The 14,126-nt window shown below is 36.8% G+C and overlaps 1 protein-coding gene across 1 annotated transcript in view; it reads right to left on the bottom strand.

Moving 5' to 3' along the window:
- The window catches only part of SBF2 (SET binding factor 2), a 288,299-nt gene that overhangs the window by 188,440 nt on the left and 85,733 nt on the right, over positions 1 to 14,126 (bottom strand). The gene's annotated exons all lie outside the window — the stretch shown is intronic.

Below are 14,126 nucleotides of genomic sequence, written 5' to 3'. Positions count from 1 at the left end.
GGAGACTAACCAAAGACGACAGCTTTTTGGAGAAATGCCTCCTACAATGACTTAGTATAATGTGCATGGAGGATTCAGGAAAAAGCTCCAGAAATCCTACAGTAATTAAACCTCCTCAAGTCTTCCTTCTAAAAACATTCGGAACTGGCAGCAAAAGTTTTTCTTGAACTTGGTCTTTAGATTCCCAGTCCGCAGATGTTTTGCAACAAGCTGCTGACAATATTCAAGTTCCTGCTGAAACCAAAGAAGATGTTGAAGTTTGAAAAAAACAAAATGTTGTCAGGGCTTTTCAGAACATTAATTTCCAATCTAAAGTTTTATCCTCCTCTTTAGCCAGAATAAATAACATGTCTTCAACCAAACAATTCACATCTCAAATACGACCACATGATCATTTTATGTGGCTGCCATGTGCATCACAATTATCAAAATGAATAATTAAGTACTTCAGTAATATCTGCATCCCACTCTTACATATCCTTAACATACAACTGTTTCTTTTTATTTACAGTCAAGTAAAGACACTTATGATATTTTTAACAACCTGAAGGCTCAAATGGTTGGTTTCTAATACAAAATAATGTAGACAAACTGGTCTGCCTGTGTGTCATAGCAAAAAGGTTCGAATACAATTAATCAAGGAAAAAAAAAATTAATTTTTCAAACAGAGAAGATCAAGAAAAGTTTTGTGGGAGATTCCAGTTTCTCAGCTTCTTGGAATAAGGAACACTTATAAGAAATATAAATGAATAAAGATGGAGAGACATGCCAGAAATGAGTCAATAATGTAGCGCCAAAACTGTGGAAAACTCAAGTTTTGCAATGCCGGACATTCAAAAATCCAGAACAATTTACACCAAAAAGCTACATAATTTGCAATTTATGAGTTTAAATACAAAACAGGGGATTCAAAGTTTGAGAGGAAAGACGTTTTTAGCTGGCAAGCACTTTTTACAGGCTAACCATTTTTCTTTATCTTGCTCATGAGACCCCTTTTGGACACAAATACATTTGTTAACCATTATTATGAAGAAAATAAGGCAACAGTAAGATAGCGTGTTTGTACTCTTTTAAAACAAATCATGCATATTAATACACTCATCATTTTTTATGATTTGCAAATTCCACTCTCATTAATAAGCAGCTTATTTTGATAAATAAGTTGATTCCAACTACCTTGGCAACATCTTTTAGATGAGAACTTTTGGTCATGAGGAACTTCAATGGATTCATGTGCGTTTCTACAGAAAGCGAGCACATTACGAAATCCCAAGACACAACATGAAGTATAAAACAATTTTTAAAATTAGAATGTAGACAAAGAAATGCCAAAATTAGAACATGAACAAATACCTATGAGAAAACTGATTTGTCCACTGCTTGAAAACACAATACTTGAAATTCCATTCAAAATCCTGAAAACCCATAAACGCTTACTCTAATCTTCACAATGAATTTGGAGTTTCTCCATGAAGCAAATCAGCCAACCAGATGTGAATTCAATCGAGTACGTTCCTTTCTAAGCCCAGAAACAAAGAAAGAAAAAAAAAAAAAAAACAAACCCTCCTTCAACTCTACTCAGAGACTCAAGTCTTCTATTTTTCACTCTATTTTTTCACACTAACAAAAGTTGCTATAGATCAATAACCCTAAACACACATTGCCATTTGGGAAGAACATTTACACTGTCTTCAGGGTGGAACTTACTAATTTCAGCTCAAGAGAGACCATGATGACCCCAACTCTAGACAGCTTGCCTGAGTCTGAGCATGGGAAAATTAATACTGTGGGAATAGTCTCACAGGGATGCAGTTCATATCTGAAACTAACAAACCCAGTGAGGCTCCAGCTGACAATGCAGAAACCATTGAAATAACTTCTGCATTGCATTCGCCACTGCTCCAGATCTTGAAACACGACGCACAGACTTCCCAGCAGATTCTAGGCAAAATCAGCCCCAGGCCATTATAACTTCCCCTCCACACAGGCAGAAAAGGGTGGTACTGTTTCCTAAGGCAGGCTAACATATACTCTGGAAAGTAACCACCTTACGGGACTGCATCAAGGTCACAGTCTGCAATGCAAATGCTCAAAGCATGGACAGCTCTGTGTAGGGAGCTGGCTGTTTCATGTCAGAAAAGGATTTTTACTCTGCTGCTTTCCCCCTGCCCCCTCCCTCCTTTCTCCCTTCTCCCCCCCGCTTCACCCCTACCATGGTCCAAATGACTAGACACAAGCAAAGTTAAGAGAGCAAGAATTGCCAGTTTGCTTTCCTAGGAAGCATAGCACAGGTCTTGCCATAGTAAGAAATTTGTACGCAGACAGAGAGATATGTACCTTTTTGATAAATCTTAGGTAGCATCATTCAGTTTTATTGAATATAAATCTGGTTTTAACAGTTGTATTTTTAATTAGTATAAGAAACTGTCCAAACACCCCTTCTTCCTCTTCTACTTTTTTTTTTTTTTCCTCTTGCAAAAAGTGTATCATAGGGAGCCTTCCATGTTTTTTTGCATTACATCCTTTTCCACTTGTCCTAAATTGCTTTCCTTCTGGCAGATGCAACAATTCTGTTCCTAAGGAAAATGCCCTACTTCTTACCACCAGTCACTGAAAGCTCCACAGAGCAGTACCTGTGGGTTAAACTTCTAAGAAATGAAACATGGATAGAAGAACACAAAGAGAATGAATCTCAACTTCTCTGAGTCTAGCTAGGCTAATTCCATTTACAGTAACCAGAATAAGAATCTCTTCTGTTGAGAGTAGAAAGTGTAAGCAGGACAAAACCTCTGAAGATGCAAATCTGGCCCCTTTACCACACTTGTTTTATGGTATGCAGAATAAAACTGGCATGCCTTCTTTTCAGGTCCTCAGCACAGTTCAAATCTAGAATTTCACTACACACCACATTTCCATTATTCAAATTACAATTTTGGAAAGCCATCTATCTTTGGCGATGCAAATAGCTTAGTGTAGCACTAAAGCTGACAACAGGATTCATGGTGGCCCAGGAAAGACACGGCTAAGTCTCCAAGCTCACACACCAGAAGAAAGAGCAAGAATACCCTAGTATCTGGAGTCCCGAACAGCAAGTGACCCCAGGAATGAACGCTCTCTCTGTCACAACCCCAATCTCTGTTAGACAACAGAGGAAAGCAGGCCAGTCTGAAAGACAAATCATTCCAGCAGGGTCCAATTTCCCCAAATCGTCCAGCTCTGCCACCTCCCATCTTCTCAAGTGATCCTAGACATACCACTGCAAAGTCCTCTAGGCGCAAGGCCTGAAAACAACAGCCTTTCCCAAGAACATTCTTCTGTCTTAAAATTGAGAAAATGCCTATAGAAAAATAATCTCACAAACCATGCATACTTTGAAGTCTGCCAGAGAGGCTAAAGCCATGCTATGCCTTCCCCAATAAAGTGTCTTCAGTGCTCTACAGGGGGTAGCCCACAGATGAATCCTGGAAAACTGGCAGTGATGAGAAAGTTTCCTGTTAAGTTTTAGAACACACCAAACAACAGAAGAGTTGAACAGACAACAGAGAGGTTATCCAGTTTGCTCTGGAATTTCTCCTGAGCTGGAGGAACATGCATTACTCCTCTTACAACTGGAAAGCAGGAGTTAGATTTGCAAATATCTCTGAAACACACACCTACCCTGGGTCTATTGATGAAGAAAGTTATTTTTATTAAGCCCAGAACCAGTAAATATATAGACAAGCATCAAAAAGGACGGCAATCTTTCCACATACAGAGCTATTTTTTCCCCAAGTAGTTATCTTGAGCAGCTAAATTTGAAACATTATTCATCTAAGTAAACCTCAAGATGGAGTATGTTTGCTAAGATTATAAAAATCGCTTGGATAAGTGTAATGAAAATTCATTTTGGATGATTCTCAATGGGCTGCTGAAGGTTTAGCAGACTTTACTAAAGCATAAAACCATCACAATGCATATTTATACTGACTAGGCACATCATAGTCTTGCTGTAATCTTTACTGCATTCTGCAATTTTCAAGTTCAGCAATTGTAAGTGAAAAATTAACTTTTTTTCTACTGAAAGGCATTATGTATACAAAAATTATACCACCACTATAAATTCTGCATATCAGACAGTCATTTTTAGTCAGTCAAGCCCAGCAGAAACAAAAGTCCTTCAGTTTAATGGGAACCATTCATAACTACAGTGAAATCTCTACTCATTAGCATCAACAGAGTCTTCGGTGCATAAAACAAATCTTCTGTGTTTCTATCAGTGATGAAGCACACAACACCAGGCATGCTGGTCCGTGGTCCTCAGGCTCCTGAAGTGAAAGAATAAACTCAAACCCAATAGAGGGTAAGGAGAAACTGGGTCTCTATTGAAGAGGTACACAGGAAAGCAGCACACCTATCAGATGATAGCTTACAAAAGTTGAGTAGAAAGCTCAGAGAAGCCAAAGTTTGCACCCTTAGCTGCTTGTCCTTTCTCTGGGAGTTGCTGAACAGTGAAGCATGGCTGTTTTGAAAAAGGACAGCAACTCCGCAGGACAGTTTTATGGGTTTCCAAACCCCAAAAGAGAGAAGCTGAGATGAGCTGCTCTAAAAACTTTAAATGTATCATGGAATCAGTAACGGAACTAGGTGTAAGAGTATAACATAGCGGAGTTTTGGACAGGAGTGGCAGTTTCACTTAGCTCTATAAACTTATACAGACAGAGATGACCAGTAGTAAAGTTTTTCCTTATGTTCTTGCTGAATTTCCTGAGCTTCCTGTCAGTCCATTCCTCCAGCCTGTTCAGGTTCACCTGAATGACATCTGCTCTCATGTGCAAACTGCACCCCTCAGTTTGACATCATCTGCAAACCTGATTGTGCTGCAGTCTGCCTCCTCCAGACATTGCTTTTTACAGTTTTTGATGATGGATACAACATATATCTTTCTCCAGTCAACAGGCATCTTCCCTGACAAGTTTCAGCATCAAAAATAGAGACACATGGTTTAATTCATTAAATTATAATTTTTACTAGGTTTTACCATGTGCAGTAATGTCAGATTTTTAAAAGCATAATTCTAATGTTTGTCTATGTATCTTTCTTCTCTTTCAGAAGGACAAATAATTGGGCTATACTTATAAAACAAATAAATTGAAACCAAAAGTTTAAATTAACAACCATACATTCCTCTTTGATTGAAAAAGCACAATGCAGTACAGAGACAAAAAGGCAATGTGAGACTAGAGACTACATTCCAAACCTTGAAGTTTGTTTGTTTGTTTTATGAAGAGTTCCATGATGTAAGATAAGGAACACTTAATCCTCCAAGCCAATAAGCAATATATATGCGTAAAATTATGCTACCGGCATAAACATGTTAATATGACCGCCTCAGTGCAAATCACTAGTCTGTACAAGATAAAGTACTGTAAGCATTTACACAGATATGTTATTTTTAATTAGCAGAGCACTTTCAGTAGCAGCGACTCTTGCCTGAAATAGATACAATACAGAAAGGATGAATGCGGTTTTTATGTAACTATAATGCTTAAAAAAAACCCTCAAGTATTAGCGTTAATAAGGGTTAGTAAGATTTTGGATTAAAGAGGCAGACATAAGTGAAATTACACAGAGATGTATTCTCATATCCTAAATTTGTCAACCGAATTGAAGCTAATATGTGATACTCTCATTTGAACATGATTCAAAAAGCAATGTTCTTGATAATAGAACTGAAATTCATACATTCACAACAGCATAAAGACATTAACCAGCTACGCAGAGAAAAATATTTAGTCTTCTAATGAGGACTGAAAAGTTTTACTACATAGTTAAATGCAATGTATACAAGAATTTAAGATGCCTAAATGTAACCAGTCAGTATTCTTATGACAGAAGAATATGCATCTCCTGCCTGCATTTTTGCCAAAGAAAATGAGGCCTGAAAATATGTAACTTCAGACCTTAGATTTCCTCTAACTAAAAACAGGTGGCAATTCAAAAAGGCTGATCATTTCTGCATGACTTAAACACACATAAGCATATATAGATTGAATTCAGCTTTATAAGCAAAAGAGTATCACCCAAACAAACAAACAATAAATCCTTGTACACTCTTAGCCAAATACATACAAGCAATACCAAAATTCAGGAGACCATCCAACTGAACTAACCTGCTACCTATAGCTTACCAATGCTTTTGTACTGCCCAATAGAGATGTTAACTGTTAAACACTTCACACGTACCTGGACTTACAAGTTACTGCTTTGGCACATGTATTATATATACACTTAAATGCACTCACTGTTGCCTAGAAGAATCTTGCTGACAGCTGTAATGAGGCCTGATAAAGTCTTGTGGATTTTTAAGGGTTTTCTGGGCGGTAATGGTAGGTTTTTCTGTTTTGTTCCATTTTTAACTTGTAGCCTCTGGGACACTATCGTGTTGACATAACTTCCTCTCTTCCTACAGAAAAACTTCCCTTATCACAGTTGTTACCAACGTTTAAAAGACTCGATATTTTAGAGATGTCTAGGTTTAGGCACAAAGAGGTGGATCCAATATCTTCAGGAAATTAATGACAACCTAAGTAGGGGAGGCTATCTAATGGGGAGCATAGGAAGCTGCTCAGAGAAGTTGCTTCCTTGGGACATAAAGTGTCAAACAGCTCAACTGCAGCATGAAAAGCTGAGATAATTGATGGGGGCATTCAGGGAGCTCAGAGAAAGTCCACAGCTCTTGAAGAGGGAAGGTAATGTACTATAACTAGCTGAGCACTCTGTGTAAACAACTGGCAACATTAAGCCCTAACTGCCAATCTCTGCACTTGCTACTAGGCTTGTGCTTTTTATCCAGGATAAACAGGCTTTGCTTTTCAGAAAAACATGGTCTAGACATGTCAGTAAGCTATATGTTAATCCATGGTGCATAATGCAGGAAAGATTTTGAAAAGTAACCTGACTTTGAGGATATCTAATATAGCTGTACAACACTGAATAGAGGGATTCAACAAGCCTGAGAACTGGAATAATCTTACTCATTAAATATTACCCTCCCTGGGGTAAACTGCATCCTGGGTTTCTTAGGATAACATGAGGATAATGGAACTGGAAGAACAACCCAATGACCAGGACAGCAGAACTACAACAGATATTGCCAGCTACCCACCTCTTTTCTTTTCACGGCCAGAATGTCTTGTACAACAATATCCTCCAACTGCCATTTACCTTCACTTGTCAAATACAGAGCTCTAGTATTTGTGTAACTATCAAAATCATCTGATGATTGACAGAAGTTTCCTTGATGTGTTCCTTCTTGCTCCTTTTCTTGACTTCAGAATGGAAAGGGCTACAACACCTCAGTCTGTGTTTTAGGATGATCTTTTAATTCCATCCAGTTTTATGTGAAACCGTTTCTTTGTCTGCTATCCCACACTGCTACATTAACTACTGGAAAAATTAAAGTGGTCACTCTGCTCCTTACATACCTACTCATTATACTACAAACGGATTTGAACGGTGAAGGCCATCCTTAATGGTAAGCGTGCAAGAGCTACACTCCCAGCAATTCCCAGAACCAAAGACTTTGAGTTCTAACACCTTCTTTAGCAGAGATACACATAAAAGAAACGTTAGCATAATGAAAATTAAAATTAATTAGCAAAGTGAAACACACTAGATGAAAAAAAAAACCCACATTCAGAAATGAAATTTGGCAAACGTTATGTTAGCCTTGGATCAAAACCAAGCAGCAGCACTGGCTTTTCCAAGCTTTTATTTCACTAGTTACACCTTCAAGCATAAGAACATCACCAACACACACACTAAATATGAAAAGTTTCCAGTTATGATATAAATTTTTAGAAATCCAGATAGTAAATTCCTCTATCAGCTAGAAACATATGAAGAACATTTATTTTTAATAATGAGAAATTATTCTCAAAAAGTCAGTCATTAGTATTTCTCTCATGTATCAGTCACACTGATTCCAAAGTAATTTCCTGCAGACACAGTTGTAAAGCCAGCTTCTCCGCCAAAACATACGATTTCTAGAAAACAAACCAATGCTTCTTCCATCTGTGCCATAAAAATATGTACAACAGAATCATCATTATCGGATATATTTATCTCAGAATTACCTGCTTTATCTACAATCATTTGCATCGTTTAGCAAAGCGAGACAGTATCACATGAATCTTTGTGATGGTTTATTTTTTTTGCAATGTTGCCAAGTGAGGACCTTGAATTAGAAAGGTATGCAACAGCCATGGCAGTTAGCATTTTTTTTTTTTTTTTATAACAACTGCTCTCAGTGTTAAGAAGGTGGCTGCAAAAAACCTGTTAGCAGAAATTTGGCTGAGGCAGAAACTCTTTTTAAAGTACTATTTCTGAGTAGCAGAAATAAGACTAGCATATTTGGTACAGTTTGCTGTTTCCTAAAATTCACTGTGAAGCCCAAATTTATTTTTATGCACCTGCCAAGCTTGTTTAGTATTACGGAGGATTTACTTACAGACATGATTTAAATCAGAAGCACTGCATCCACTAAATAGCACTGTAACTTTTAATATGATGTCTGCTTCACTTGTTCCAAGCAGGAAGAGGAACATTTACTAACCATATGAGATGCTCAGATATAATTCCTCTAATACACTTTGACGACTTATTTAAAAGGCCACCACCAGTCTCTAAGGCACAAAGATGAGTATTGAAAAAGAAAGTGAGGAGGTAGGCTAAGACTGTACATACACAGTGTCCAACTCCAGCCTGAGTGCCATACAGGCACTACATTGCAAATATATAATCGTACAGGCTGTTACAGAAGTACAGCAAAATACAGTTAAGGGACACGCAATGACAGTTAGTTGTCAGTAGTACAGACATTCATCATCAAATAATTAGGATAACAAATTGTTTCCCAAGCAATTATGTTAGTTATTTTTGAAGTGGCAAGACTTGATATTTTGTACATTTATGTACAAAAGAAATAATTCATTATGACACTAATTATTACCTGTTGAAACAAAGCACTCATTTCAGGGCTCTGACAGAATTAGTGGGGTTTTTTTTTGTTTGGTTCTGGTTTTTTGTTTGTTTGTTTTTAAATTTAAAAAAAAAAAAAAAAAAAAAAAAAGCCATTCCCCTACATATGGAATTTCTACCCAAAATTAAATTTACCTGAGTTAAAGGATTTGTAAAAATTTACTTCTGCAGAACTAAAAGGTTACGTTCACTAACCTGAAAATCCTTCAATTACAGTGAATGCTTCCTATACAAAAATGGAAATATAAGAATCTACTGGTGAAAAGAAGGAACTTGGTCTCCTACACACATCACAGGATCTTACAATTACTTCCTCTTGTTCAAAAAAAAGTTTTTCTGAGCATTTAACATTGCTTCCAATTTTTGTCTTCAGACTTGCCAATATAGCTCTTTGTTATACAAGAGATAACAATATACCAGGTTCCAGAAGATGAAGAAAGATATATACAACATATTTTCAAACTTTTCAAGTAATACTTTTCTGTAAAACATTCAAGAAATGAAAGGTGATTTGATGGAAAAGGTACACAATCTGTAATTTGAAACAACTTGGCTTCTTTTCATTCTTATTTCAAACTTGAGTAGTGGTTCAGTGCCACCTCACAAAGAAAAAGCCCAGCTAGCGTGTTGCAATGGAATAGCACGTCCTAATAAAAGTTTCATTGCGCCTCTTAGTGATTAGGCATTGGACTTCTTGCATAACCACAGAAGTTATAATCTTCTCAAATTTTGTTCTCTGGAGCCACTACTATTGTCTACATTTATACATCTACCAAGAAATTCTTTTAAAATCTAATTAAATTCTTCACCTCCATAATAAAACCCTGGGAACAGCTGTCAGAACATAGATGTGCACTATGCAGAGCAGTAGCTAATGGGGGGGTCTGCATTCACAAGTTGTCTGTTCTACTGACTGGCCCTGCTCAACTGGAGCAGAGAGGTGTCTTTGTACTGCATCCAGTACAAAGGATCTTTCCAATCAAAAATCTGCACATTCTTCCCAAACTTCAAACAGCTACCCCTCAAGACAAAATGTTCCAAATGTTCAGATTCCCACACACACCCCCCTCCACAAGCTTTTCATTTACCTTGTCATTCTACTAATCATTCCCAAATTTCTTGGTTTTGTGGTTCCAGGCAACATTAGAGCTATTCACTTGTGTGTTTTATTTCCATAATGCTATTCTTAACACATCTTAGCTTTCGCTTTTTTTGACCACTGCTGCTTACCAAGCCGGAGATCTTCAACTCTGCTGTCGAAAATGTTGCTCAGATGTCTTCTAAATTTGTAAAATTAATTCATAACACAGTAAAGCTTATGCACAGTTCAAATTACTTCCTTCAATATGTATGCTTTTGCATTCATCATCTGCCATCTTGCTATATTCATCCAGCTAGTTGGGTCCCCCAAAATTCTCCCAACTGTTTTCTCTGATGCTAACTAAATAAATAATTCTAATGTCTGGAATTTTGCTAATCCTATTCCTGATATTTATTGCATATAAACATTCTCATCTCTAACGAGGAACACTTCTGCTGTGGTGAACACTTACGGTACCTGTTTTCTTTCAGCTCTCTCGGTCACTACCTGATTCCTGACTGCTCATGCCTTGTAATTTCCTCAACCTATTTTGAAGGGGTTGGCAAAGGACTTGGAATCTTCAAATAAATGATGTCAGTGACTTCAGCTGTATCCACTGTTTGGTTTATGCACTCAGAGAGTATTAATAGATTAGCGAGGGACAGTTTTCCTTTGTGGAACCAAGAGAATTTTGTTCTGCATTTTGTTCAGCTACAGTTTTTTGTTTTTTTTTTTTTTAAACTGCATATTTTAATTAGTAGTCTAATTACAATATGAAACAACTTCTGAGACTGACTGCAGTTACTCTTCAAATTCTCAAATACTGCCGTCCCCCTCCTCCTTTTTATTTCATACAACTATTAAAAAATTAATATCCCTTGTGTTTGTCAGTCAAGGTGAAGAGAACGTCAGTTCCTGTGAAAGGAAGAGCATGTCAGCAGGATGCATCCTTCTTTCTGTGTACGTTGTTTCTGGGGTTTCCCTAAATAACTCCGGAACTGACAAAAAAAAAAGAAAAAACCCAACCAAAAAAAAGTGCTTAAGATGAGGTGATGGACATGGAAGGACTTACTGAAATGGAACGCAGGAGAGAGGAATGAATCCCTTATCTGATGTGTCACACACTCCAGGTCACAAGATAAAGGGATCAGCTACATGGACCGAGCAGCCTCTCCATCTGCAGTATGGCTAGATCCAGTTCCAAATGTGCACTCAAACATGAACCTTTGCACAAGCAATGGTTCTTCTGTGGAACCATTAACTTTTTCTTCTTTGGTATCTTGTTCATCTCACTTCAAAAAAAAATAATCTGCTGTTTAATTAGTTCAGATAAGTTCTATCACTCTTTCAGTGCACACACTTGAAAGATTTGATGCTACTTTCAGTTTTATTAATACAAAAGGAATGCACTAGATGTCCTCTAAAAAAAAAAAAACCCAAAAAAACCCAAAAACCACCCCACAATGCCCATTTCACTCTCCATAGAGAGTTTGAATCACCTGTGCAACTAAGACCTGACATGTACAGTACTTACCAAATGATTCAGTGTATTTTTTTTATAGTAATGATGTCTTTCTTGCAGGATTTTGTTCTTAATTGCTAGAAATATATAAGCAGTAAGTGTATTACTATAAGTATGAAAGCGGCTAGGATGCATAGCCATAAGTTTTTCTGTGTCATGACAACATTGCTACTCAAATAAAAGACATCAGTACTTAATTTACCATCAGCAAAGTACAGCTATGAACTGCAATGAAATCTAATTCTAATGCATCATCAGTGAAACAGTGCAAAAAAACCTCTCAAGATGCAAAGAAAACGAATAGGTACCTCCTTTCACAGGAAAGGTCTTAAGAGTAGTGGAGAAATTGAAATTAATTTTAAAAACTCAACTACAATGTGAGCAAACATTGCAATTGTAAGTAGTATATAGTGCAGTAACTAAAACAACGTGTAAAGTACTGAATTTTACAATACTACATAAACAAACAACTCTTCTGATTATAATCACATCAACCTCTTTCACTAAGATGTCAAACTGCAGTTTCAGAAATGCTGGATTCTCTTGTTCTAAGAGGAGCTTACTAATTAGTAACATGACACTTCTGGTCAAAAGGTTTTTCTGGAATATGTTGCAAATGAAAGGAATCTTGGCAGGTCAGTATCTCACTAGAACGTGCGATTCTGCATGTCACTGCCTCTTGCTTATTCACTGAAACAACAGATTTCATTACAAAACAAGTAAGAGAAACAAACATAGCCTCCTGCAGTTCCTGCTGTATGAGCAGCGTTCACCTTTCCTTTCCTTTATCACAACACCCCATTGCCAAGACCACGTCTCACCACAGGACAGGAAAACAAAAGAATTGAAGAATTGCTAAACTGAGTTCAGTTCCCCTTAGTCACCAACTGATGATACTCCTATTTAGGCATTTTTTAAAGCAGTGTTCGAGTACTTCCCGGAAGCTTGTGCTGCATTCCACATTACAGCTGGGACTGCATTATAACAATGACCAGAGTTTAAAAAGTCAAGCAGTCTCTGTCAGATAAATACCTCCATGCATAACTATCTGGTGAAGCCCCAGTCAGGTTTTCCCAGCAAACCTCACATGAAATAAAACACAGAAACACAACAGATTTCAAAAAAATATTTACATGAACTGCAGACTACCCATAAAGCTGCCTTTATCTATATCACATTCTTGTTTGAGGGCTTGGGGCAGGGGGAGTGTGCGTGTTTAAGTTTCATTCTCATTTCCCTCATGGAACCTATTCATCAAAATTATTGAAAAGCAAATTGCACTGGAAAACAGTCTCAGCCTAAAGTTCTCTATGAGCACTCCCTTTCTGTATTAAAAAAAAAATCTTCCAGTACTAATAAATGGAGTATAAACATTTAGATATTTTCACTTCCTTTTCAATAACACTCTTTCAGGATGGCACATTAAAAAGCCACTTATTTTCAACTAGAGGAAGACATCGGTTTAATTACATTTCAGCTGTAAGACGCAAAAACTACATTTTCACCATTTGCACCTTCAAGGTATCTAAATATCTTTCAAAGCAATTTCCATAAAACTTTTAATAGGCATTTTGTAAACACAAAACATACTGATATTAGATATGAAAAGAGCGAGTATTTAATATTTCTGTAGAGAAAACCATACACTTCCCCAACTTGGTTAATTTTATTTTAAAAAGCTCTTGCAATGGATGGAATCACTTAAATTTTGAACATTCGTTTGATAAAATAAAAAATTAGGTACTAAAAATAAATCTGTATGACATAGATGATAAATAGCTGCAAAACATTATGGCTTCGTCTTTCACATAATTTCCTGAAGTTAAAAAAAAAATATATACAAATAATGTAGCATAACCAAAAGAGTTCAAAGTTCAACCTGCGATTAAAAATCACTCTCAAAAAAATTAAAAAGCAAAGTAAAAATCACATTGTTATGCCCACTAGGCTTCTTAAGGAGCCTTTAAAGTTTTGAAAAAATAAAAAGGAAAGAAACATTTGCCTGTTGGCCACAATTAGACATCTGTGATAGAAGAGGTAAGAAAATGAGCAAGTTGACACACTAACACTGAAACAAATCTCTGCTTAGGGGTTTCTTTTCCTGAAAATTAAATTATTATGGGATAAAGCAGGTGAATTTATTTCTCCAGCCTTCGCAGCTGCTGTTTCTCACATTCTAAGTGCTGTAACTACAAGCAATACACGTGTGAAAAGAAAGACCACTCTGTATATAACAACCTCCCTCACCTCCCATAGAAGACGCATGCTCCTTCCGGAACAAAATGTGAAAAGATATTCAGACCAGCTGTTCATGAAGTTTGCCATTTTTACCTTCATTGCATTTTCAGTAAACATCCATGTTCACCTACAAAATTCCTAACAAACACACCATCTACCAATTAATAAAAATTATTTATAATAAGAACAGCTACCTCAAGTTAATGAAGCATATATTCTGTTTCTAGTTAGGGCTGATAGCAGGTGTATAGGGAAGAACTTCCAGAC

Source organism: Pelecanus crispus, chromosome 6 (genome assembly GCF_030463565.1).
Source record: "Pelecanus crispus isolate bPelCri1 chromosome 6, bPelCri1.pri, whole genome shotgun sequence".
Lineage (NCBI taxonomy): Eukaryota > Metazoa > Chordata > Aves > Pelecaniformes > Pelecanidae > Pelecanus > Pelecanus crispus.
The sequence above is the reverse complement of the archived record's forward strand: the minus strand, read 5'-3'. Positions and strand labels throughout refer to the sequence as shown.